We start from the raw sequence: 26,389 nt of genomic DNA on the forward strand, positions 1-26,389 counted from the left end.
CGACACTTCTTCGGCTGCCTTAGGCTCGACCTGGCTCTTTTGCTCAGTAAGCGGTCGGAGTTACCTATATCTCAGTTGCCAATGAGAGAGGTTCCTCTGACATTTGTCCGAAAGGTTGAGATTCCCGCTAACACTGGGACAGGTGCACCCGCTATGGACATCCCTGCACATTATGTATCGCAATTTGTTCACGTTCCATTTTCGCGACAGGAAGAGAACACTATTAGACAATCAATTCCCGATATTGGGAAAAACCTGACAGGATTCTACAAAGAGATAGAGTCCGTTTTGCAGTCCTCTGTGTTCACCTTAAGTGATATTGACTTGCTATTCCCTGTACTCCTGCCCGTAGATTTATGGAAGCAGGTTCGAACAATAGACGATGTGCCAGGGTTGGGAGATATGTGGGCTAACATAACTAGGCTTGATGGGGAAAGACCAGCTGGTGAGAAACCACCTCAGGTAATACTCACTTTGCCTGATAGAATTGTCGCAAAATTGAAAACCATAATTCCTCAGAAGAGAATTATTTGGGACAAACTTATGGCCTGTGTTCAAGGAAAAACTGAAGGTGCCACCGAATTCTTTAATAGATTCGAACAGGTATTCTCTGACTTCAGTTGACAGGACTTGGGCACAGAGTCTGGGAAAAGGTTGTTTGTGGACACATTTGTATGTAGATTGCTACCTGACATCCAGTCACAGATTATGTCCTCTGAGAGCGCTTGGCAGGCGAAATCCCAATCTGAAGTTTTGCACATGGCTCAGTATTATGAGAACCGTGTTAATAATGAAAAAGAGAGAATAGAGAAGAGGAAAGGAGATTTGAAGACTAAAGTATTGTTACAACAAATTGTTAGAAATCCCAGAGGAGGTAATTCACAGACCAGAGGTCAGTATGTTCCAAAAGGGAACGTTCCCTTGGGTCCTGTGAATATTAATCAATGTGCCTATTGCCGCCAGGAAGGTCATTGGCGTGCACAGTGCCCCGTCCTTCGACAGAAGTCAAACAACACATTTGGGAGTATGGGTAGACGACCTAGAGGTCGCCCCGGAGTGGGGGGCCCTGATAGAGGTCAGTTCTCGCAAGATCCTCAGCAACCTTTTTCACGGGAAAATCAGACTTCGAGTGTGGACACGAGAAACATATTTGATCACCCTTCTGCTGCCTACCTTTCTGAAGAGCTTCCTTCCGACGACATTTTATTTTGTTAGGATTGCCCGAAGCAGGGTTTGGAACCTTCAGCTATTCCCATTAGTCAAAAAGGTCCCTACGTTGAATTGTTAGTGGGGAATAGGAAACATCAGTTCTTGATAGACACTGGAGCACAGAAGTGCTCCATTGATCATTCTCGGGTTCCAAACAATCCACTGTCAGGGCAAACTAATGTTTCTGTAGGGTTTTCTGGTATACCAGTTGCTTGTCCGGTTTCTTCGCCGGTGCCTGTTTCTTTGGGTCCCTTCACGGACCACTGTCCATTCCTCTTGACTTCAAACTATGGAGAGAATTTGCTGGGGTTAAATCTGTTGAAGAAACTAAATGCAGTAATTCATTGTTCCTCTGACGGAGTGTGACTGACGGTTTCACCACAGCAACTTCCCAGTTCTCAGTTTTTGACTCGACCATTGCCTCCTGAGCTTAGCGTTGTCCCGGAATGTTTGTGGGCGGTTGACGACAATGATGTCGGGGTACTACAGGTTGAACCCGTTAAAATAGTTTTGAAACATGGAGTTAAACTACCACGCATTCCGCAATATAAAATATCAGTTGAGGGCGAGCGTGCTTTGAAGTGCATTGTCTCCAATTTTGTGCATCGAGGAGTGATTGAAGAGATTGCAGGTAGTTTATGTAACAGCCCGATTTTACCCATGTACAAGAAAGGCGACAATGCAATCCCATTCCGTTTCATAATTGATCTACGCGCTATTAATAAAGTTGTCGCCCCACAATTTCCAATTGTGCCTGATGTGACAACGATACTAACGATGATCCCTGCTACAGCTACTCACTTTAGTGTTGTGGATCTGAAGAATGCTTTCTTCAGTATTCCTATACACAAGGATAGTAGATATTTGTTCGCATTCACCTTGGGGGGACGTTCGTTCACATTTACTCGTGCACCTCAAGGTTATACTGAAAGTCCGAGCATTTATAGTAGGGCTTTGAAAGGGCAGCTTGACACCCTTGAATTGCCATCTACTTGTACACTGCTTCAGTATGTCGATGACTTGCTTTTAGCTGCAGATTCAGAAAGTGCTTGTAAGGAAGGCACGGTATTGTTGCTTATTCATTTGGCTGAACATGGTCACAAAGCTTCGCTTAAGAAATTTCAATATTGCTGTCAAAGGAGGGGAGAAGATTGACACCTGAAAGAATAAAACACATTTCTGGCATGTCTGTTCCAACTACACAGAAGGAAGTCAGAGCCTTAATAGGTATGGGTTCTTACTGTAGGCTGTGGATCCCGGACTTCTCACTAGTGATAAAACCGATGTTGGCCTTGACGAAGAAGGGCATTTCTTCGCCGCTGCCATGGAAGTCGGAACATCAACGATCATTTGAGCTTCTCAAAACCGCGTTATGCTCTGCACCGGTTCTGGGTACTCCAAATTACAATAAGGCCTTTGTATTGTTTGTGCATGAATGTGATGGATGTGCTTTAGCTGTGTTAACACAGGAACACGGAGGGAAGAATAGACCGTGCGGCTACTACTCTTCCGCCCTTGATCCTGTCGCATGCGCTTTGCCAAGATGTTTGTGAGCTGTGGCTGCTGCTGCCGAGTCTGTAAAACAGAGTGAGGGAATGGTCCTAGGCCATGATTTAATCCTGATGGTACCTCACTCTGTAGATGTCCTTTTGAATAAAACCCAAACACAGCACCTCACCTCTGCACGGCTGACGAGGTATGAATTAACTTTGTTTGCCCCTCACATTCAAATTAAGAGGTGTTGTGTTCTTAATCCGGCTGAACTTCTACCTTTCCCGCAAAATACTGTTTGCGGTGACGAAGAATCACATGACTGCCTGTATACTACTGAACAGGAAACGAAGGGCAGGATAGATCTTATAGATACTCCTTTGGGCAATGTGGAAGGGGAGCTGTTTTGTGATGGCTCCTGCTTCAAACTCCCGGATGGTACATCTACAGCTGCCTATGCAGTTACTACATTGAGTACGGTTGTTGAAACTAAGAATTCCGCATAACTCCGCGCAGGCCGCAGAGATTATAGCATTGACCCGAGCTTGTGAACTCTCCGAAGGGCATACAGTAAACATATATACTGATAACCAGTATGCCTTTGGGGTGGCTCACAACTTTGGGAGGCTCTGGTCGGAAAGAGGGTTCCTAACCTCACATGGGACCAAGATTCAGCATGGCCCCCTGATAATGCAATTGCTCTCGGCACTCGCGCTCCCTAGTCAGTTAGCGATCATGAAATGTGCAGCGCATCGTAAGGTCATAGATGATGTGGGAAAAGGGACGCTTTTGCTGACCAGATAGCCAGGCAAACGGCCACAGACCTTAGCGCAGACATGTATGCTCTAAGAGAAACAAAAGACGCCTGTGTAATGGATGAGGGTATTGGGTCTGTACGAGATATCCAAGCTGATGCCACGATAGAAGAGTCTAAAAGGTGGGCCGAAGGGATGGGGAAACTAGACGAAGATGGGTGTTGGGTGTATACATCTGAAGGGAAATGGTTGCTCCCTGATTCATATATGCTGGCGATGGTGACGATGGCACACGGTCCTACGCATGTGTGTGCTCAGCAGATCACGAAAATGTTAGAACAAGTCTGGGTAAATGATAAAATTTCGAAGATCGCGCAGCGCCACGTCCAAAATTGCATGATATGCTTACAGCACAATGTGGGGAAGGGGACAGTAACTCCAAGGGGTAGTTTTGGGCCTCCTTCTGTTCCCTTCGAGGTCATCCACTTTGATTTTATTGAGATGGAACGGTGTAACAATCTAAAATATGTCCTTGTGATCATTTGTGCTTTTAGTAAATGGGTTGAGGCTTTCCCCGTTAAGGATGCTACTGCCATGACCACTGCGAAGACTATGGTAAAGGAATTCTTTCCACGATTTGGGCTGCCAAGAGTAATTTGGTCGGACAACGGTCCCCATTTTGTTGCAGCAGTAATTTTGCAGATATGCACAGCGTTACACATTGAAAAGTGATTTCACTCGGCTAGACATCCTCAAAGTGCTGCGTTGGTAGAGAGACATAACGGTATCCTAAAGAATAAGCTTGCTAAAACATGCGCCGGCAACAAACTGAAATGGCCGGACGCCTTACCTATTGTATTGTTAGCCATGCTTGTCACACCTCAAACTAAGACTGGGCTCTCTCCATTTGAGGTAGTGATGGGGAGACCTGCTAATATTTGGGGTCTTCCGAAGCCTAATGCACTGAGGGAGGTTAAAAATGTATTGCTTGTAGACTACTGTAACCAGTTGACTAAAAATCTGTATCTCATTTATCATCAGGTTCAATCAGCTTTACCTGTACGGTTTACGGGCCCAGGACACAATATTCAGCCTGGAAGTTGGGTCCTGGTGAAGGCCTACGAAAGGTCTTCCTGCCTCGCGCCTCGCTGGCGGGGACCCTACCAGGTGCTGTTGGTCACCCAGACAGCAGTGCGGGTGGCTGGAAAGAAGCATTGGATCCACGCGACGCATGTCAAGAAACTTCCTCACCCGACGCCACACGTTACAGAAGAAGCAGAACCCCTCGCTGATGCTACAATCTCAGATCCTGGAGTAGTAAATAGCGCTGTGAGTGTGTCGGAGAATCTCTCTGAGCCCGTGGAGCTTGGGGAACAGTCCATTTTGTCTCCACACTCTTTGGAAAGGTCACTTCCGGAAAACGTTGTTTCAAGTTCTGCGACTCCCGTCGCCTCTGATACGTTGCTTCCCTCAGGAAGTGACGTTACCTTATTTCCGGATCAAACAGTACCAGGAATCACCAGGTACGACCTTCGACGAAGAAAATAGAATTACGGCACAGGTTTTTTTCTGTGCATCTGGAGAAGAAAAAGAGTCATTGAGAGTTTTGTTCTTGCAAAAGAAAGTTTTGAAAGAAAAAGGGATTCTGCTGACTAGGGTTGGGGAAGGACTAAGAAATCGCGCGACCGTAGTGTCGCCAGCAACGAACATTGGGGTCGTCGATTGAGAAACTACAATGCCTGCCACCTCCACCGCTGCTGCTCGCATTGGACTTGTAAATAAGGGGGTGACCAACTCGGACAATGAACAATGTGCCTGGGCCCCGAAAACGTATTGCTGTGTTGTGATAATAGTAATTGGAATTTGTATAGTTACTGCCGTGGGACTCTGGTACTTCGAAGAAATGTATCCTCTAGAGCCTCTTCTGCCAATTGAAATTGTACCTACTGCTTTGACTCCTCTGTACACCTTCATACTTTGTCACCTAGGGACTCCCAGCATAGGCGAAAGTACCATAATAACACTTTAATGATAATAATGAATTCAACGCATGCCATTTTTAATAAGAGTAATTGCTGGATTTGCACCCATTTACCGCAACATGGGAACAAGGGGCTAGGATGGTTTATTCACCCTTTACCTTTAACGACTGCTTGCTATGCCTCTCTTAGAGCACTATTCTTTGGCCGTTGGAATGATAGCATCTCAGGGAACTTTGATGGAACTAATTTAAATAATTTTGAGAAACGTGAATTGACTCCCCTGGGATGCTCGCTTTTTGCAAATAGAAGTAAACCTAATGTTGCTTCTATTAGGCCATCTGATAAACTGTTTCTTCCTTTCCAAACTCTAATTTCCTTTAAAATGGCTCCGATAGGCAATAAGGACGCTGTGCCTCCTTCCTACTCCATTAACCATAGCCCCGATTGAGTCCCCTTCTGTGTACAAAGAAATGGCACTCGGTCAATGGGAGATTTTGAAGGTTGTGTGAACATTGTAAATTTGACAGGAGAGAACAGGCCTCTGTATGTAGGGGGCCCTGTCTATTTAGTTTGCGGTAGTACAGCATTTCCCTGGTTGCCCAAGGATTGGCAGGGAACCTGTTATTTAGGAATCCTGTTACCTGGGGTATTCATAGCTAGCACATTGGAAGTTTCTAAGGCTCGCCCACGGCGGGACGAGAATGGAGAAACCCCTGGGCAAATATTGGGAGCTATATAAAATCAGTTGTGCCCTTTTGGGGACAGATAGCAAATTCTGAAAATATTAGGGGACTAGCAAGAGTACTGGAGAGAACCATCAACCGGACCACGGATATACTCTACAATATGACACTGGAACAGAAAGCAATAAGATTGGTAGCGCTCCAAAACCGGATGGCATTAGATGTCATTCTGGCAGAACGTGGTGGATTATGTAAATTAGTGGGGTCCGTTTGTTGTGTTTTCGTACCAGATTCCTCACCGACAATTTTCAAAGCAATACAGAACTTGCACGTCCTTAGTTCAGAAGTGCATGTTCCTGTGGGAGATTGGAGTATTAGTGCTTGGTTCTGGGATTCTCTACGATCCTGGGGTTGGAAGGTGCTTTCTGTCATACTGGTTATTTTGGGAATCCTGTTATTCCTTTTTTGCTGTATCCAATGTCTACCCAGTATATGTGCAATGCTAGGGGGATGTTGCGCTCAGGCAGTGAGCACGATAGGGCACAACATGTATGCCCCAGATACAGCATCTAAAGAGTTTGTGTTACAAGAGGTTCTGGTGAACGACCTAATGGCTATAGATATTACAGATAACGATTCAGGATGTATGGACGACAATGCATGGAGTTATTTACGAAGACATTAGAAATGGTATTAGCACTTGGCATAGGCCAAAAGGAGGGTTTGTTGGAATAGAAACAATATTATGCCTCATATTGTAACAATTGTATGTGTGTCGGCCTACGCCAAGTTGTCTAAACATCATGTGCGGACAAACTCCACGGCAAGGTCTTGACCTTAGAGAAAGTAATGTAAGTCGCCATCTTGAATTGAGCCGCCATTTTAGGTTCTCTTGTTATGTAGAAGTCACCCTGAACATCAAAATGGAGGCAAAATGACATTCTGAGTAAGATTCTGGCCGTTGTGACATCCGTACAACTGAATAATTAATATGCCTGCAGGCCACTTGTCGGGGTCGCGAACAGAGGACTTGTCCTACCGTTGACCTATATGTAAATGTACTACTTATATCAGCGAAACTAATCAAAATGCATATATTAAAGGATTGACCTGGCAAGGAACCCTAAGACCAATTTCGCAGAATGGTTAACCCGCAAGAGGGTTGGCCAAGGGCTGGACAAATTGTATAAAAGGCCCGGGTATTCCAATATGCGGTCTCTCACTAACACATCGAACCCTTGTTGAAGTTCGTTATGTTATTCTGAGAGCCGAATAGCTATCCGTTTGTCAATTGACTTGCTAACTGTTGTAGCTTTTAAATAAAGCACTTGTATGTTTCTTTGTAACCTGTGTTGGCGTGTTTCTTTTTGGGCTTCCCGGCCTCATATTATTTCTCTGTTTTCACAAGTGTTGTCTCAAGAATGTTAATGAACGCATTTCCTCTCGGTTGCATCTATAATACTTGATGGTCATGCAAGCATATGTTGATGCTTGCTTGATTGCTGTGTCAGATGTCTCAAACCTCACCCCAGTGCTGATGGCCAACACGATATAGCAGCTTTTGTCACCTTGGTATCTAATGGAGAGGGGATTTGGCCAAGGTGACCAACTTATGACTTTCCCACGTGACGAAGTGACAGCTGTCCAGATTTTAAGGCAGTGGTATTTGAGAGATCGGTTTTTCCAAGGGGTGCCATGGCCCCACAGTACCCACATATGCAGTATGTTGTCTACTTGCTAACGCCATCCTGTGTTTTGCAGAATGTTCGACTGGAATGCCAAAATTAAAGGCTAGTGCGAGAAATATTGATATCCCAGGCAAACAGATATTTTTGGATTCCTTACTCCAAATTCCCTTTTTACTGCAAGGACCAATTTACCGATCACATATTTAGAAAAGTAATATCTCACATTAATATGAAAGAAAAAAAAAGTTCTCAATATATAATTACAAATGGATTCAATATGTTACGGAAGACATAGATATTATCTCCCATCTTTATCTCTCCGTGTGACACTGTTTAATTTTGTCCTTTGTCTTGGAAGCCAGTTTTGGTCCAAGGGCTCAATAATTGCCAAAGAAACAACCAAAGACCTAGTTCAGCGAGTCTCTGTCAAGTTCAGATGCCGGAAGCTGTGCACAGGTGCACAGGGGTCTGACACTGTAATGCTGAACCAGATTGACCTTTTGAGTTACTGACTCCTAATAGTCCCCCCAGGGACACAAAACTAGCATGTGATTTGGGCAAAACAACACTTCTTTTGACGGTATATATGTGCATCCCAAGGGGAAACCAAAGGTGAACATGCGCATTGACACTAGGTATTTGTGATGGGACTTCCGGTTCTACAACGCCTCCAGGCTCGGAGACCCAAGCTTCGGCAATCAGCTTTAGCTACGGTGCGTCCTCCCAACATGGCGGCACCAGATCCATGCGGTAGCAGCCAGCTTTCTACAGCTCTGTCATCCATCTGGGTCAAGCCAAGCCCCCAACACAGGAAACAGTATTTCCAGTCTGGTCGACTGCACAGCATCCCGTTGCTACTCTCCATAGAGAAGTTTGTGCTCTTTTACTATCTTTACCCAAACCTTCAGATCCTTGTGCTTTCATTTTCTGTCTTTTGTTTGTGTCTTTTGACATCCAGTGTTTTTCCTTCGCTAGTCTCTCCCTTCTCATGCCTGTTGTTCCGCGAGGGCATTCTGCGGCCGCAGTACCATCAGCCAAAATACACAAGCAGGATACCCACGGACATCACTATGTAGGCGGGCCGAGGGGCAGAATTAGAGTCACTTGCATGGGAAACCTTTTTTCAAAATTGATTTGACAATTATCCGTTTCGCTAGGCGGCAAGAGGATACACCCCGTAGGTCTCTCGGGACCACAACTCCCAGCAGTCCACAGTTTGCTGGATGCGAACGGCGCAGGATCACTCCCCCTGTGGTACGTTCTATTGGGTTCAGAGGTCATCTTTTACATCTAACGTCCACTTCTCCTGTCTCTTTCTCTGGTCGAGTCACTCTCACTCTCCTTCCTTCTTACATGTTTTAGAGCGTGTTCACGGTGCTCCATTAAGAACGCTTACCCCTCCTTTGCTGCTTCTTCCACGGCAGGCCAGCCACTAGTCCCTAACTAGGGTAAGCTCTCTTGGGGTTAGCCACACATCCTCGGGGTGATTCCAGGAGCTTGAATATAACCAGTCTCACCTGTCTTCTAATAGGATGCTGCGGCTGCTATGCTATGGTTCGGGCAGCATCTCCATACATCCATCCATTCCTTATGAAGACCGGAATCAGCGTACCCGAGCAGCTCAAACCAGGGTTTTCTCCTTCAAAAGGGTTTCCCTGGGGGCCTCTCTCTGGTTTAGCCTCTGTGCTGGAACTCGGAGGAGTCACCCAGTGAATTTGTCATTACTGCAACACGGTCTGCGGAAACAGGTGGGTGACTTTCTATGTCATGACAGCTGGGTAACCTTATGTTGGGATTTCTTCACATACGTGCTGAGCCAAGCATAACAGATACCAAAGCCTGACTCATTGCTGTCGGAGACGGTCAGTCACTACCATGGATTCACAGATACAGCAGTTAATATCGGCCATGCAGTCTTTGACTGCAGAAGTGCAACATTTAAAACAAGAAAATGCCACTTTGAGGCATCAGAGGGGACAGATGGGACATTCGCCCCACTGTTCTGAAGTCCCACCGGGACCGTTACCAGGGTGTCGATTCGATGGGAATCCACATAAGGGTAAAGAATTCCTGGATTCTTATATGGTTCAGTTCACATTCAAAGAAGCGTATTTTCACAAGGATACAGATCCGGGTGGGCTATATGGTTTCAGAGATGGCGGTCCGGCACTGGCATGGGCGATGCCATTAGTCACTACCAATAACCCGATCCTGGATTTCCATACCGCATTTTGTAACTGCATACGGAGTACGTTTGGGAGACAAGAAATTATGGTGGCCTCTCAGGAACATCTCCTGGACTTCAAACAAGGGAATCAGGAAGTTCTCACTTACATAACACGATTCAAGCAGATGGGCAGTGAAACCACATGGCCAGATGATGCACTGAAGGACGATGTCTCTCGGGTACCATAGCCTCATTCCGTGACTGAATTCACTGCATTAGTCATGCAGCTGGATTATCGGATGAAGGAGCGACAGATGGAAAGGAAAAAAGGCCGGACAAGCAGACCCCCTCCTGACATAACATCAGCAGGCAGCCGAGCCGCAACCGCAGATGAGTCTATGCAGTTAGGTGCAGCAGCCAGAGGTCCTTTGTCACCTGAAGAGCGGACCCGAAGGAGGACTTTGGGTGTGTGTATGCATTACAGGGCCAATACACATACTGTGAGAGAGTGTCCCATCGCCCCTCCACAAAGGCAGGGAAACGCCAACATCCGGCCGTAATGGGAACCACAGTTTATGACCATATACAGATTATGGGTTCCTCATCAATCTCACATTCCTTCCAGTGTGCCAATCCAACAGACACCAACATGTTGGTACTCAAGGTATCATTTACAGGTGGTAATCTCCTAATACATGTTATCCCAGCTCTAGTGGACAGTGGAGCTGCGGGGAAATTCACTGACGATCAATGGGCTATCTCTCATGGTATACCCCAGTCCACAAAATATGTTTCTATCCCAGTAGAAAGCGTGGACATAAGTCCACTAGTCTCTGGAACCATCAAGAACCAAACATGTCCACTGGAGATGACCATCTCCTCACATAGTGAGAACTTAACTCTTGATATCATTCGGGCCGCACATCATCCAGTTATTCTAGGCCTACCATGGTTAAGACGTCATAACCTGTTTGTAAACTGGACAGCGGGTTCTTTTTTTCTGGGATCTGAGTACTGTTTAAAACACTGCATAGGGAACCATAGGGAAAGACCAAGTCATTCAAACAATCATCTTTCAGACCCTAACTTAATAAGCACACTCAATCAGATCGCCGGTCTTCCAGACAATACCAACGGTTTCAAGAGGTCTTTTCCACTGCTGAGTACACAGAATTGCCCCCTCACAGACGGGATGACTGCGTCATTGAGCTGATCCCTGACCAGCCAATACCATTTGGGAGAATGTACATTCTGTCGGTTAAGGAAAAGGAAGTCCTATAGCAATATTTACAATCAAACCTGAAGAATGGCCTCATCACAGAATCAACCTTTCCGGCTGCAGCATCACTCTTCTTCGTATCCAAGAAGAACACCTCAGAGCTGCGTCTGTGTCTTGACTTTCGCGGGTTGAATTAAATCACGATCCCCGACCGATATCCGATGCCCCTAATACCATATATCCTGGAGGCTGTCAAAGGTGCCACTATTTACATAAAATTGAACCTCCAAGGGGCCTACCACCTGATTAGGATCAGACAAAGTGATGATTGGAAGACGGTATTCTACACACCTTTTGGACATTACCAATACCGGGTAATGCCCTTTGGACTATCCAATGCCGCAGCCGTCTTCCAATGGTATATGGATCACCCTTTTCCAGACATCCTCTTACACTACGTCATAATACACCCAGACGACATCCTGGTCTACTTGTTATCCACTCAAGAGCATGAGAAGCATGTAACAGAAGTCCTTCGGCGGTTGCAGCAAAACCATCTATCATGCAAATTGGAAAAGTGCGTTTTCCATCAATCACAGGTGGTTTACTTGGGGGACATTCTATCTGCAGATGGTATCGCTATGGATCCCGAGAAGATCTCTGTGGTTCTTCAGTGGCCAGCGCCAGCCTCCGTCAAGGACATACACCGCTTTGTAGGATTTGCCAATTTCTACAGACATTTTATTCCTCAGTTCTCGACTCTGACACAGTCCATGACAGACTTACTGAAAAAAGGAGTTCCCTTTCACTGGTCCACAACTACCCAACTGGACTTTGAGAATCTAAAGAAGCTCTTCACTACGACCCTGATTCTTATCACTTCGGACCAAAACCACAAGTTTATTGTGAGACAGATGCCTCTCAGTATGCCTTAGGGACTGTTTTACTCAAGCCTGATGCTCAGGGCCAAGAGCGCCCAGTAGCATATCTCTCCAAGACCTTGATGCCCGCAGAATTGAATTACACCGTGCTTGAAAAGGAGCTTCTGGTTATCAAAGGGGTGTTTGAGGAATGCCGTCCCCTGTTGCTCAGAGCCAGTGGAAGACCCAGTGAAAGTCAGGACCGACCATCTGCAAGCCTTACAATTTGCCCAGACACACAGTTGTCGCCAGGAACGCTGGGCACATTTCTTCTCCCTCGACAGGATCACCTTTTGCTTTTTGCCACAAGTCCTTAACTAGGGTAAGCACTTTTGGGGTTAGCCACACATCCTCGGGGGAATTCCAGGAGCCTGAATATAACCAGTCTCACCTGTCTTGTAATAGGATGCTGCAGGTGCTATCCTAAGGTCGGGCACCATCTCCATACATCCATCCGTTCCTTGTGAAGACCGGAATCAGCATACCCGAGCAGCTCAACCCAGGGTTTTCTCCCCCAAAAGGGTTTCCCTGTGGGCCTCTCTCTGGTTTAGCCTCTGTGCTGGAACTCCTAAGGGGCACAAGGTAAATTTCTCATTACTGCCACACGGTCTGCGGAAACAGGTGGGTGACTTTCTGTGTCATGACAGCTGGTTAACCTTATGTTGGGATTTCTTGACATACATGCTGAGCCAAGCATAACAGTTTTTTATAAGTGATAGTTCAACCCCACAAAAAAGGGTAAATTGCTCTCGTGTAACCCTATTTTGGAGGGTCAGGCAAGCATCGTGTACTCTTTTATACAAACAACATTGTATTTTCTGCGTTGACCCGCCAAAGTATCCTTCTGGTCCAATGAATTTAAAAGGAAAGTTCATCACTAGGCTCAAAGGGCAATTACTTAAAGTTAGAAAGATCATGAGTACAGGGGTCCCGGGAGAACGTTGCAAATACATTCACATCACCCTGGGTGCCGCCACCAGCAGTCACTTATCTCACCTGATAACCACTTCCATTTCCAAGCAGTAGTCATTAGAACGGATTGAAGTGCATATGTGGATGTGCGACGGTTGCAGGAGGGTCCTTGCTATTACGTTGACATTTGGATGTGTGGTCGCTACCAATGAAGGTCACATAGTTCAGAAGCGACGATGTCCGCGTGGGATACACACATTTTTTAGTTAAGCTGAAGAGCAGCCTGCTGCTGTGACCTTATACAACATTCGTGCAATAAATGTAAAGGAAAGTTCAAGCCGGATCAGCATTTCAGGGTCAGGCAGAGAACGTCATGAATATTGAACTGTTTAAAAAGGCAAGACACTCTGCAATATGGGGGTCACTTACCCAAGACCTCTGCTCAGTGTCCTCTAATCAAATACATTGAGGCAGGCACGCAAACATCAATCATCCATATTAATCGGATTTGATTTGAGTAGGGTTGGCCACTGGGAAGAGTGCTTCACGCCAGCTGCTAGTTGTAGCTTGATCATTCATGTAGGAGAGACTGCGGAGAAAAGAGGACCATGATCAGGGTCAGGCTAAGTGCAAAAGATACAGAGGAGAACTCTGAGGAGGAGGACTCGGGCATCCGCCCGGGGCACAATTAGCCCACCGCCTCGCCAGCTTGGGGGAATCTTTCAAGGGCTCCCCTGAGCTGGCGTAGTGGGAGCAGGCCGGGCAGGTTGCCTATTGTTATTAAATGTACCCACAGCGGCGGGGTGCATTTAATAACAACAGACTCTCAGCACCCTATTCAAATAGATACCTCCTTGCTCCGACGGGGGAGCGAGGTGGTTTTCTTTAGAATAGGATGTTCATGCATTAGCATGAGCGCCCTATTCCAGTGATTAACTCCCTGCACAGGCACCGGAGCAGAGAGTAAAAATAAATTGGCAGCCCCCCTGACCCACCCCGCATTGACCAGGGGCCAGCAGGGTGGGGGGGCATGCCACATTTTTCTTAAACCGCCTGGGGCGCTGCTGGCGCTAAAACCAGCTCTGCCTGGCCTACTGGGCCTTCAAAAGGGAATTTCCAAGTCACCGACAGTATACAGCAGTACCGGCCCGAATGCACCCATGGCCAATACAATGCCAGTACACATGTGCTTTTTTGATTTACTTGCTAAAAAACAGTGAGCAAGACACAATTGGGGTGCACACGAGGAACCATTGTGCTCCTTCCACGCAGCCATTGCTCACAGGTATGTTGTGGGAACAGTCGTTAAATGAGCAACTCTGATGATCATGCTTCCTGTAATTGAATGTTTGCCTGTGAAGGAGGGAGGTGGGGGAGTTGGTGGGGAAAGCAGATTTCAATGTACCTCTTGCTCCCATATAAACACTAACAACAACATAATGTGTCTGCATGTTCCATGATCAGAAGCTGTGCCCTCTTCAAAGTGACGTCCTGGGCAGACACCTAGCTTGCCTAGTGCTTACCCCAACCCTGCCGAAATGTAGTCCTCCCTTGAACCAGCATAAACACATGGAAACCTGAGCAAACTACACTCTAACTTAGTACTTCCTTCTGCTAGGCAACACTGAATATCTCAAATATGGAGATAGTTGCAACTGACTTGATTGACAAGCACATCATGTCAGCACGGTAAAGAAAAGAGGTACACAACATTTGTTCACTTAAAATGCAAACTTTCAAAAAATAAAAAATAATAGGAGTACACTGTTGAATATCAAATTGCAAGTAATCAGAAGCAATATTAGGGCAGAATTATGTGTTAAATATTCCACCATGGACGTGTTAATATGAATTTTCCCCACCAAAATGTGTAACAGCCATTGGTGGGTGTGTCCCTTTTAAAAATGAAACACTCTTTGGATTAAAGAGACATTAGTCATCATTACAAGTTATCCAGTCTGGAAACAACAGTGCCGGTAAGCTTGCCGGCACTGTTGTTTCTGGACCGGCAAACTACCAATCTGCAGGCGGGTGCCGTACCATTTCTATTGGACTCTATGGGAATGGGGATGAACATTATACCGGTGCCTGCCTTACCGGAACGCCAGGGTTATAATGCTCCGGTGATTCCAGCAAGTCAGGTGGCGGTAAATCATTATGGGTCTGGCAGCTACCTGCTGGTTTTACCGGCACGGTTACCCCCAGAACCATAATGAGGGCCATTGTCACAAAAGAAACATGCATAGGTGGCTGGGCTTCATTGCACGCCCTTCTTGGAACACACAAGCAATTGGATGTTTCCGATCATGTTGAAGACAGATGCATTGCCTTACGGCAGTGGTGGGCCCTTCGGGGCACTAATCACATTTTCCTCCAGACCCGCAGAGCAATTTAAGGCTGATCAGGAAGACCGATGAGGCACATTTTGCACAGAAATCAGGCTCTGGGGCCTCATCACCATCAATTGAGAAACAGCAATTACTGGGAAACTGCCAAAGACCCTCACCAGTTAGGACATCCCCTAAGCAACAAAACTCCACCACAATGATGAGTGCGTAAGAGGGGAACATGGCCGGGCTACTTCCACACAGCATGACTTCCTAGTCGGACTCTCAAGCTCAATGTTGCACCACATACCATGGTATGTGGTTCAGTTGACACAGCACTTAAGGACCCCTGCACCTCAAAGAGACGTATTATAAATGCTTTTTCTTATTGTGCCATGTACCAAGGCAGGTTGCAAAACTGCAGGGAGTTTCATGCAGTGAATGTTTCTGTTTCGGTGCATATTGAGCAATTTACTCCCCCTGCAAAATATACCACACTGCACTGTTTCCCCTGCAGGGTGAACTGTAGGGAGATGGGCTAGATTTTAACAAAAGTACAAGTAACATGCAGGGGACCACCAATGTTAGCACTGACATGCTACTGGCTACCCTACATGCAATATTCTATTTTCTGAAAACGAAGTGCAAAAAGAATGAGCAAATACAGTTAACATTGTATTTAATTAATTTTTTTATTTTAAAATGTATAAAGCGCACTAGCAGCCCAGAGGCATCAAGGCGCTGTTGCAAGAATGTGTCTTTGTTGCGAGGTAGCTGCTTTGCCTTAGCCTTTTCCTTTTCCCCCCTGTTTTGTGAACATTGTAAACGATGCTTGCAATGCCTGCTTTGCAGCAGGGATTAAGAATGGATTCAAGTGGAATCTGGCAGCATTGTGTAGATTCAGGTGGATACACAGGAATGCAATAGTTTCACTCTGCAAGGAAAATCTCATCAAACGGAAACGTGTTTGTCTTCAGAACAGAAAGTATTAGGAGGAAATCTATTTCCCCTCCCATCTCCTACTCCAACTGTAAAACATGTGTAAAATGCAGCTCAATAGGAGCTCAACCAATTGAGATAGCTGGCTGGTATTTGAACCTGTGCCACTCAGGTCCTAGGAAGGTCTCTACTGGGGTTGTTCAGCCAATTAATGGATCCACTCCTTGACACCCTCGCTAATCCCCCAGCCTGCCTTTTTCAACAATCTACCCAAACCAGTGGCAGATATCCACAAGTAATTAACTTTTCTTACCTAGGGCTCTATCTGAGCCTTACCGGTATCCTGGTGGTAATACCGCCAGGATACTGCCAATCAAATAGCGCTACTGCTACACGGTCTGGTGCCGGATCACGAGTAGTGGTGCAGCAGTAAGTTACCATTCCCCAATGGATCCATTGGAAGTATGGAGTTTGGGGGCGCTATTACCACTGGCAGTAATTGCTCCGGCAGTAATATCACCAAAAACAGGCGGTAACGAGACATTCTTACCTCCAGCAAAAAGCTGGAGGTAAAACTCCCACTTACCGTACAACTCATGATTGGACCAACCCTTAAATGTGGCAGTGATAGGGTCACCAACACATTTAAGGCCCAACTCCTGATGAGGCCCCTAGTCTACTCAGGTCCTCGATAGCTTAAACACCAGTGCCGAGCTAAGCCTTTGCTCGTGCAACCTCCTTGATACTTAGTTAGAAAAGCATGTTCAACAGGCCCATATACAGGCCAATATACCAGCCCATATGGTTAATTCATGTCCCGAAATCCATACCTCCTGCATCATGATGCACTCGACGTAGTCTACAGCTCTCTGTTTGCTGTTAACATACTCGTATCAATGAAAAACTCAGCTCAAGAGACCTGCCGGCTCCAACTTCATACCATTCAATCAGTCTTCAGATCTGAATTTGCTGTACATTATTACCTTAGAGGTGTGTGAGTATAACCATGGGCCATATATTCTGGATTACAATGACATGTTACAGAGGAGTACACAAGTATTCACCATACTATGGCAATGTATTCAACTTCACCCACTGCTCTCCACTGTATAGTCTGTTCCAAAAACTCTCTCCATAGCCTTATTTGTTGCATTTGTATTTCGTGGTATCATTTCTCTAAATTGTGGCCTTTCATATCGCTAGATTTTTCTCCTGAATAATATTATGTTCCCACAAGCGTCACACAATAAACTGACAGAAGGCTGACTTCAGAATCTCACAAACGCAACCAATTTGGATTTGGTTTATTGTGTGTGTTAAATAACAATGACATTCTATGATACTGTAAACAATTATAACACATTTCTAATCAAATACGTTTGATAACTAACTGTGACAAATCGAGAGTACTTGCCATTTCTCCCCAGGGGGGAGCACCACCTTTGAGGCCAAGGAGGTGAGCCCGTTCTGCAAGACTGTCCTTAAGTGTCTGGGCAAGTGGGACCTCACTCCGAGTGACCCCTATAGAGGACAAGGACTCTCATTCCCACAAGGTACTCCTTTTGCAAGCAACACTATCTGCCTGCATGAAATTGCCTTCAATCCCAAGTAATGTGCATTCCTTTTGTTTGGCTTCAGGTGATGCTGGATCAAATACAACATCTGAAGGAAAACAGAACACCCCTTTTAACATGAACATGTATGTAATAGGGAGAAACTGATCAGGAATTGAGAGAAAGACCCACACACAGGGGAAGCCCTGTGAGTTAGAGACGTCTTGGATGGGCAGAGCAGTGTGGAGCTGCAGAGCCAGCAGCAGCCCAGGAAGAAAGGATCACTAGAGGAAGACATCAAAGACCCAGGGCAATGGACAGTGGGGAAACCGCTGTCAGAACGGAATACTGGAGATCTTTCTACATGGTGGTGTGACCAGAGAAGAGCCGTAGTGGGGCTTGGGCCTGATCACTAATACCGAAACAGGAGATAACGGAAGGGACGCTACCTCCTGTCGGCCACCACATGGTAAGCAGATCAACACAGCGAGACGCCGGAAGCGAGTCTGCAATGGAGATGAGAAGGAGGAGACAGAAAGTCAAGGAAATTAACACATGCCAATGCCAAGCCCCGTAAATGCACCTTACAGAACTGAAAGTACTGCAGTGGAACAGAGAAACGGGAGGCAACCGGGATTAAATGAGAGAAGTAGCCAAAGTTGCAATTGTGATTACGGGCCATTGAGACAGCCTGAAACATACATATTGGAATATACCGCAGAGAGCTATAACCAATGTTGATTGTGAAACCTTGAGAAAGCCTGAGCATACCTATTGGAAATCTCCAAGGAAAGTTGTAACCGATATTGAATATGGGACAGTGAGAGACAGCACAAATACAAGGGCTAGCAGATACCAAAGAGGGCTGTTCCCCAACATTGATTGGGAAGCATTAAGAAGCACACATGTGTGTATGGGGAAATAGCGAGAAAAGTACCAAGTATAAATGTGGAGAAACAGCGGAAGCAATTACTAAGAGACTTTGAAAACCGCGAGTTAATTTCATGTATTAATATTGAAAATCAACAACAAAGAAAGAGAAACCCAGTAGAGAGGTTCCGGAAATGGTGGTGTCATATCATCATTAAGGGTATACAAAACCCCTATCTAAAGAGCGTCAAGTATAAAGACTCTGAATGACATTGATAGGTCTTGCATGCTCTGCGGTAGCCAACCTACGAATATCCAGCACAAACCACAAAAGCTTATGCAAGAGACATTGAGAACCAGGATCAATAGTTTCTATTAACTTGTTTCCACTCAGTGGCAAAATCAGACTTGTGGCACGTGGAAAACCCCTGAAATAAAGCCCGAAGACATACAACTAAAAGGAAGGTGCTAAAAGATAGACTTTTGGCAATATTTAGTTATTAGTTTTAGTGGTAAGGTTAATAAAAGTAGATTTTGGACTGAGGACATTTTTCTTTGGACTTCCGATGACCGACGAGGACCATTAGTTTGGTTAGGTAGGGAACATCAGCAATAGGGATAGGTAGCCATTTTTCATATTATTTAAATAAACAAATTAAAATTGCCCAACATGAGTCTGACTCCTTCTTCTGTCCCACAACATAACTTAGAAAATGTATTTAGCAAACCCTGCAAAACTACTTTTCAAAACAAATGTGCGACTTGATTGCACCCAAAGGTATCAGTCTGTCCCAAACTACAAGTGCACAAGCAAGCCCAGATATATTTCTACTCTATTATGAAAGGAGAAAAAGCATTTGCACATCTCCTGTGTTCTGAGTACTAAAGGGATAGTTCAGCCTGATCGGCTAGGTCACAACCCTTCTACATTGGATAGCAAGAAACCCTGTTATGTGTCAGCCTTTTTTTGGGTACCGTGAGTGATATGTGGCTTGGACGTCTAAACTCAACAAGCTTGGGATCCACATCTAGGCATACATTCGCCATGCAAGGTGTCTGAGCCTGTCAATGCCAGATTGCTTTAGGAACAACACTGTGGGGGTGGGGATCTCAGTTCAGTACTGAGATGGGTCTCATCCCCCAAGCCAATGGAGTGGCACACCAACGTTTAATTGTGAGATATGTTTACCCTGGTGCTGAGGAGCCGAAGTGTTGGGCCACAGCTAGTTCATTACTTGGGAGTCCCATGTCCCCCTCATCTTGCAGTGCTCAACCATTCTGGGAAATATGGGTGCCTCAGTGCCAGCAGGGAGGATGCTGCTGAGCGACACTGGGGGGCCTTGCAAAAAAATATTGCATCCCTGAACCATAACAGAAGTGGTGAGATGTGACTAGACAAAGAATCTTGTAATCATAGCATCAGTTATGAGGGACATAACAATGGATCTGCGTCTGTTTGTCAAATAATGTGCTACTGAACTGATTTCTGTGACATGACAAAAATCCATCAGAGACAGAGAAATATTTGAGAAATTACAAATGAGATCAATACACATATTTGTAACAAAATGACACCTCTTGGATCTACATGAAGTAACCAGTCGAAAATAATGTTGGCCTTTGGGAGACCTGAGGAAGGCCCTCTGACCGTGATGTGCATTTTAAAGTTTTAAACATGCATGTAGAAACACTCTGGGCTGTGCCACTGCTTTTATTCCGCTTAAGATGATGATGCACTTGGGCATTTCTGTGTCTAGGGATGTCTCACTGCCTTTGCAAATGCCTGAACATCCACCAGTGCAGTGATCTGCAACCATTGGCTTTCCTGATGTTTTAGACTATCGGGGTGATCACAAGTTGGACGAAGGGTACAAACGTGTCAGTAACGCTATTACTGCCTCATTACCTCACCGCCCAACTATGAATTGGGAGGAAAGTTTAAGATTTACCTCCAGCTTTTAGCTGGAGATAGATCTGGCCACTTTCCACCCATTTTTGACCCTATTAGCGCCCCCTTAATAGTGCCGAAAATGCCCCATTGGGTACAATGGACCCAATATGAATGGGGATTTACCGCCCCAACGCAACTCGGGATCTGGCGCTAAAAGCGCTGACCCGAGTTGCGGTAACGCTATTTGCATTGGGTGGTATTACCGAGGGATTTACCGCCGGATACTACCCACTTTTGATGAGGCCCTATGACTCCACCAGCCAGAGGCAGCAGAGACAATGGTAAGGGATCATGGAAGTCCTGGTCAAAAACATTTGAGAGCCTCAAATTTCAGACCCTACACCAGTTATTGTTCTGTACATCTGTACACTTCTTTACATACAGGGTCTGCTTTTGACAGGGCAACATCAATGTATAATACTTTTAGATGGATCATTTTGAAAATATATATTTTGAACTAGTCCTGAGGCTAAAATATTTTTCAGTTAAAAAACCTCATTATTGTCTGCAATTAAATGATGTGCTTCCTGTAAACCTTTGGACCTGTTGTGATTAATATCCCAATAGCGTGGGCAGCATGGCCTAGGGGCCACCGTTGGTGGCATATTCATGAACTTGCATCAAACGCCATTCAAATGCTTCCTCCATTCCTTCAGAGAAAGACAAATTGGGCCCCATTCATACAATGTTCTTCGTACTTGTATTTGACAATTTTCTATTAATCCTGATTCAGAAAATTTGTATGAGTGCATGCAAAAATGAAATTGAACCTTTGCTCTTAATGCCATATTCGTGTTTGGGGCATCCAGGGAATTCATTTAGCGTATTCCTTACCTTAGCACATTGACGATTTACAGAAGGACTCTCCCTACTGTAGTACGTGCCCCGCAGTGTCTACCATGTGGCATGCCCCTGATCCCAGAGATAACACCAGACACACTGTGCACTGTCCGGGCTCCACGCGTGCACTGATGCACCGCGGGAACACCCCGTTTATTCCATGCGGTGGAGTTACATCACTCATAACAACAAAACATAACAACAAAACTGTGCAAAACTCTCCAACTGGAATAACTTGGCAATACCATCACAAAACTCCAGATTAACTCTAAGCAACGTTCAAAATGTACTTGTGTCCAGCACATAGTCTTTTAGGTGAGCAGGTTTCCCCTGCCCACTTCGTTGTGGATATCACTGCTTATCACCTCAGCTCAGCCTCCCCTCACCTGCGTACCCCTGGTCCAGGAAGACAAAAGGTGGTCACCCCATCCACCTTCATCAGGCTCTTCTGCACACCTTCTCCCAGGCGAGCCACTTGGCAGACCATTCTCCCTGATCCTTCTGAAGAAACTGGCACTTCTCGTGTCTGTGGCGCTGCCGTTGGACGCTGTCACCATTGACCCTTTCACAGCCACTATGCCCATGGGGTTGGGTTTGTACAGAAGCGACAACTTCCCTTGTGGGTGTCGGTTTCTCACTATCACCTCATCTCCTGGTGCCAGCTGGGGCGGTTTGAGTCATCGTCGGATGTTCTCCCCTTCATTCCTGGCTCTCCTCTCCATACCCACCCTATCACCATCAATTTCTGCCGGTTCTTGGTCCCCTGTGTCTGGCAGCAGCCCACTCAGACACCTTTTGAACATGGCCTCTGCCGGCACAACCCCATTGGAACAATGGGGAGTCAACCAATTCTCCATCAAGAGCTGGTATAGGGCTCGCTTGAGACAGTGTCCTTGACCATAGGCTATGCAGAACACCTTATTGAGGGTCCTCATGAACCGCTCCGCTTCCCCATTTGTCCTCGGCAACATGGGACTTATCTTGCCATAGCGGATACTGTACTCACTCATGAGCTGGCAGAAACTCTCACCTTGAAATGGTGGCCCGTTCTCGGAGCACACCACCTGTGACAGCCCATGAGTGGCAAACACCTTCTCCAGGGCTGCTGCCACATTGCCAAATGCTACCGACTCCAGGAACTCCACTTCGGGGTACCGTGTCCATTGGTCAATGACTACTAGAAAGTGTGTGTCTCTTCCCGTCGAACCAAAGTCCACATGCACTATCTCCCATGGCTGTGTGCTTCAATGCATGGACTCAATCAATGCTTCACGTTGTGCTAGTGCCGCTGCCTGGCACCAAATGCATCCGGCTACAGATTCATCCACCTTATTTACGAAATCCAGAACCAGACCTTCAACCTCAGTTGGGCCTTAGTTTTGGCCATGCCCTGATGTCCCTGGTGATCCAACGAGATCACTTGCTGAATTTTGCTCACCAGTACCACCATTCTGTCCCCTCTCAGTATTAGGCTTGATTCGATGAACAACAGCTCACCCCGCACCCTCCATAGATGTTCCAGTGTGACGCTTGCCTCATGGGTTCTTTTGCTGTTTCCTTCCAGAATGGTCTTCCACTCCCCTTTTTGCAGTGCACCCTGGATTAGGCCAAAACACTAATCCTCCTCTGAGGCCTTTGACAATTCCTGGATGGACATGGAGTTTGACCACCTGAATGTGTTCCTCTGCTTCTTTGGCCATGTCCTCCCAGTCGACCCACTTCTCTGTGGGTGTCTCAACAAGTAGTCTGCAGCATTGTTGCCACTGGGTCAGTACACCAGAGAGACTCTGTATTCTTAGAGCACCAACATCCACCTCTCTGCCCTGGCCAGGGGCTTTAGGGATGGCCCTGCCATAATCGGCCTCAAAGGCTTGTGGTCTGTCACCACTTTTAAGGGTCTTCCCTGCATAAAAAGGCAGGAATGCCAACACCCCCACAGCACCGCCAAGACCTCGCACTTGATCTGCCAATACCTTTGCTCCGTTTCAGAGAGGTCACGTCTGGCAAATGCTATGGGCCTCCCTTCATCCTTGGTGTCCAGCTGTGTCAGTACTGCTCCAAGGCTAAATGGGCTCACATCCACGATGATTTCGGACAGAAGAGATGGGTCAAAGAATGCCATTGTGTCCTCCACCGTGAGGGCTGATTTCACATCATCAAAAGTGGCTTTCTTCATTGGGCCCCACTGCCAGACATTGGGCCTCATCACGAGTTTGGCTGTAACCCTTAAATCCGGCAGTAGCGCTATTACCGCCGGATTTAAGGGTCCACCAAATCAGGGCTTCGGCGGATTTCTCCCCAGCTCTGAGAACTCGGAATGGCCCGGTAATTCCCCATTCAGGGAACCCGGTAAAGGAGCCGGTTTGGCGGCAGCCATGGAGCTAGTAGCTCCATGGCTGCCGCCAAACTCTTAATGAGGCCCTATATGTTCAGCACGATGCCGGTGCATTTGTGCCCCTCTCACGTGTTGGCACCATGGCCATCTGGGCCCCTCTCGCACCTTGCCCATGCCCCAATGCTCACACCTCATTTCTCTTGAGCGTGCGTATAGCAGCATCAATTTTGGAGGCACGTGTTTCCTCCACCTCAAACGATCTACCCAGTTCAGAAATGTGTGACAATGTCAACCCATGCTCCCTCAGCATCTGTCGGCGCAACTTGCCAGATGCACATCCTTGGATCAATTGGTTCTGTATCATACCTTCCTCATTCTCCCAAACACACGCGGCCGAGAGGTGCCGAAGTCTCTCAATGGCTCATCGTCTTTCTGCTTGGCATTACACATAATGAACCTCTCGTAATCCATCTTCTTCCGCTCTCCCATCGAGCAACTGCTCATGTTCACCTCTGCCTAGCCCAACTTTTGGGTCCATAAGATCACTGATGTCCCCCTCGTTGACAATATAGTAGGTGCCCTGTAGGGCCTAGCATGCGGCAAGCCCCCCTGGTCCGACAGATGACACCAGACACTCTGCTCACTGTCTGGGCTTTGCGCGTGCAATGATGCATACCGGGAATGCTCCGTTTATTCCACGCGACAGAGTTACGTCACTCTGTTGCGTGTGTTTCTTAAAGTAACACACCACACTTACTGCCTTCTGACACTACTCTCTGCTTGCCTACCATAAATGGTTATTTCCAGTAACAGGTATGCCAGACAGTACCCCACATAGAAACACTCAACCACTACATGAAACATTCTATTTAGCTTAACATTTCCAGCCCAGAAGTAAGTCTAAAAATATAAAAGTGGAAAGTCGTCAGTGCGCTCCTTTAGACTCAGATGAAATGTGCTCCCAGTACAACGGAGAAGAGCTATTGGCATGCTGGTTATGTCAGGCACCACTAATACACACACATAGATGCTGCATCACTGCGCATATCAGAATGTATCAAAAACATGCCCAGTACGTAGATATGCCTGGAGTACTGTGCATCAGCCGATCCCACAGTATGACTCTCTCACTACGAGCAGGTACCCTCGATGAAAGAGGAGTCCTCTAAGAAGACCTTGCTAGTAGCAGGATGCAGAGAGCAATCCACTTATCAGATCCTGTGAGAAGCAGGATTGAATAATAAAGCTCATTCATCGCCAAAGTGACTCCAAACTCTCTCTCTCTCTCTCTCTCTCTCTCTCTCTCTCTCTAGATATATATATATATATATATATATATATACACACACACACACTTTGTAGTCGTTGTTATGGGATTTCACAATTGTATCCCCATCTCAAACGATATGTCAATGTTGGCCCTGTTTTGTGGGTTTGGTCGGTATCAGGTGCACACTATGCACTTTAGATGTCCCTTTTGGGATATCATTCTACGATAATTTGCATTTCCGTATTGTAAATAATGATGCCTGGGGTAATCTATGCAAGCATTGAGTAGTGAATATGGTGTTTTAGGTTGAGGCAGGATTTTTGTAAGTGATGTTGATTGATTGATATTTTATTTCTATCGCGCTTGTGCACAGGTGTTTCAGAGCGTGACAAGGCAAGGGAAGAGGAACAGGAGAGAACAAAACAACGATCTTACTAGGCCCAGTGACATTGAGAACGCGCAAGTGCATGGGGGAGGTGAAAAGTTCATGGAAGGGGAGGAGTGAAAAGTGCACAGCAAAGGAGAAACAGAATAAACAATACATAAATAAATACATGATAACATCAACAAAAATGGTAGTGTAGCCAGCATGTGGCAAGTGCTGAGTTTAAGGCAGCAGACAGGCTAGGTATGATAAGTGCAGGAGGAAAAAAAAAGGGGGGGCTTTATGGGTACAGATACAGACCCCAGTCCAAGGGGTGGCGTGGAGGCAGTGCGGTAGCGTGGCAGGGTGAGCAGGAACCTGGGCCCGGAGGACAGAGTGTGCCCAGGTGCACGGTGCCAAGAGAGAACACATCAGCAAGGGGAGGGTTGCTGTGGTTAGATGCATTAGATAATCTATGTGAGCACTTTAGAAAGGGTATTTGGACACTGATGCAACATCTTGGCAACTTTGGGATGCATGACACATGCCATACGCACTGAGTACTTTAGAGATCGTCGTATTAAGAGGCCACTTGGAAGGAGGTTGGGTAATGCAATGTTTGCACTAATACGTCAATGTCGATGGGGGGCGAGCTCTCTGGAATATTCTGTATTTTACCGCCAGATGGTATATTGTATGCCCGGTTATAATAATGTGATATATTCTACAGTATTTGTCAGCACTCTGCACTTTAAAAAGGAAAGTGCACTGACGTGTTTCCTTATCCCTTGCAGGTTAGGAGGCACCAGACATGCATTAAGCATCGAACAGTGATTGGGACCATTATGATTATTTTTGCTAGTCCCTGCCCTTCCCCCACCCCTGCACTTGCGCGATCTGAATGACACCTGGCC

The sequence above is a fragment of the Ambystoma mexicanum genome, chromosome 10, assembly GCF_040938575.1.
Source record: "Ambystoma mexicanum isolate Mex_15411 chromosome 10, UKY_AmexF1_1, whole genome shotgun sequence".
Classification (NCBI taxonomy): domain Eukaryota; kingdom Metazoa; phylum Chordata; class Amphibia; order Caudata; family Ambystomatidae; genus Ambystoma; species Ambystoma mexicanum.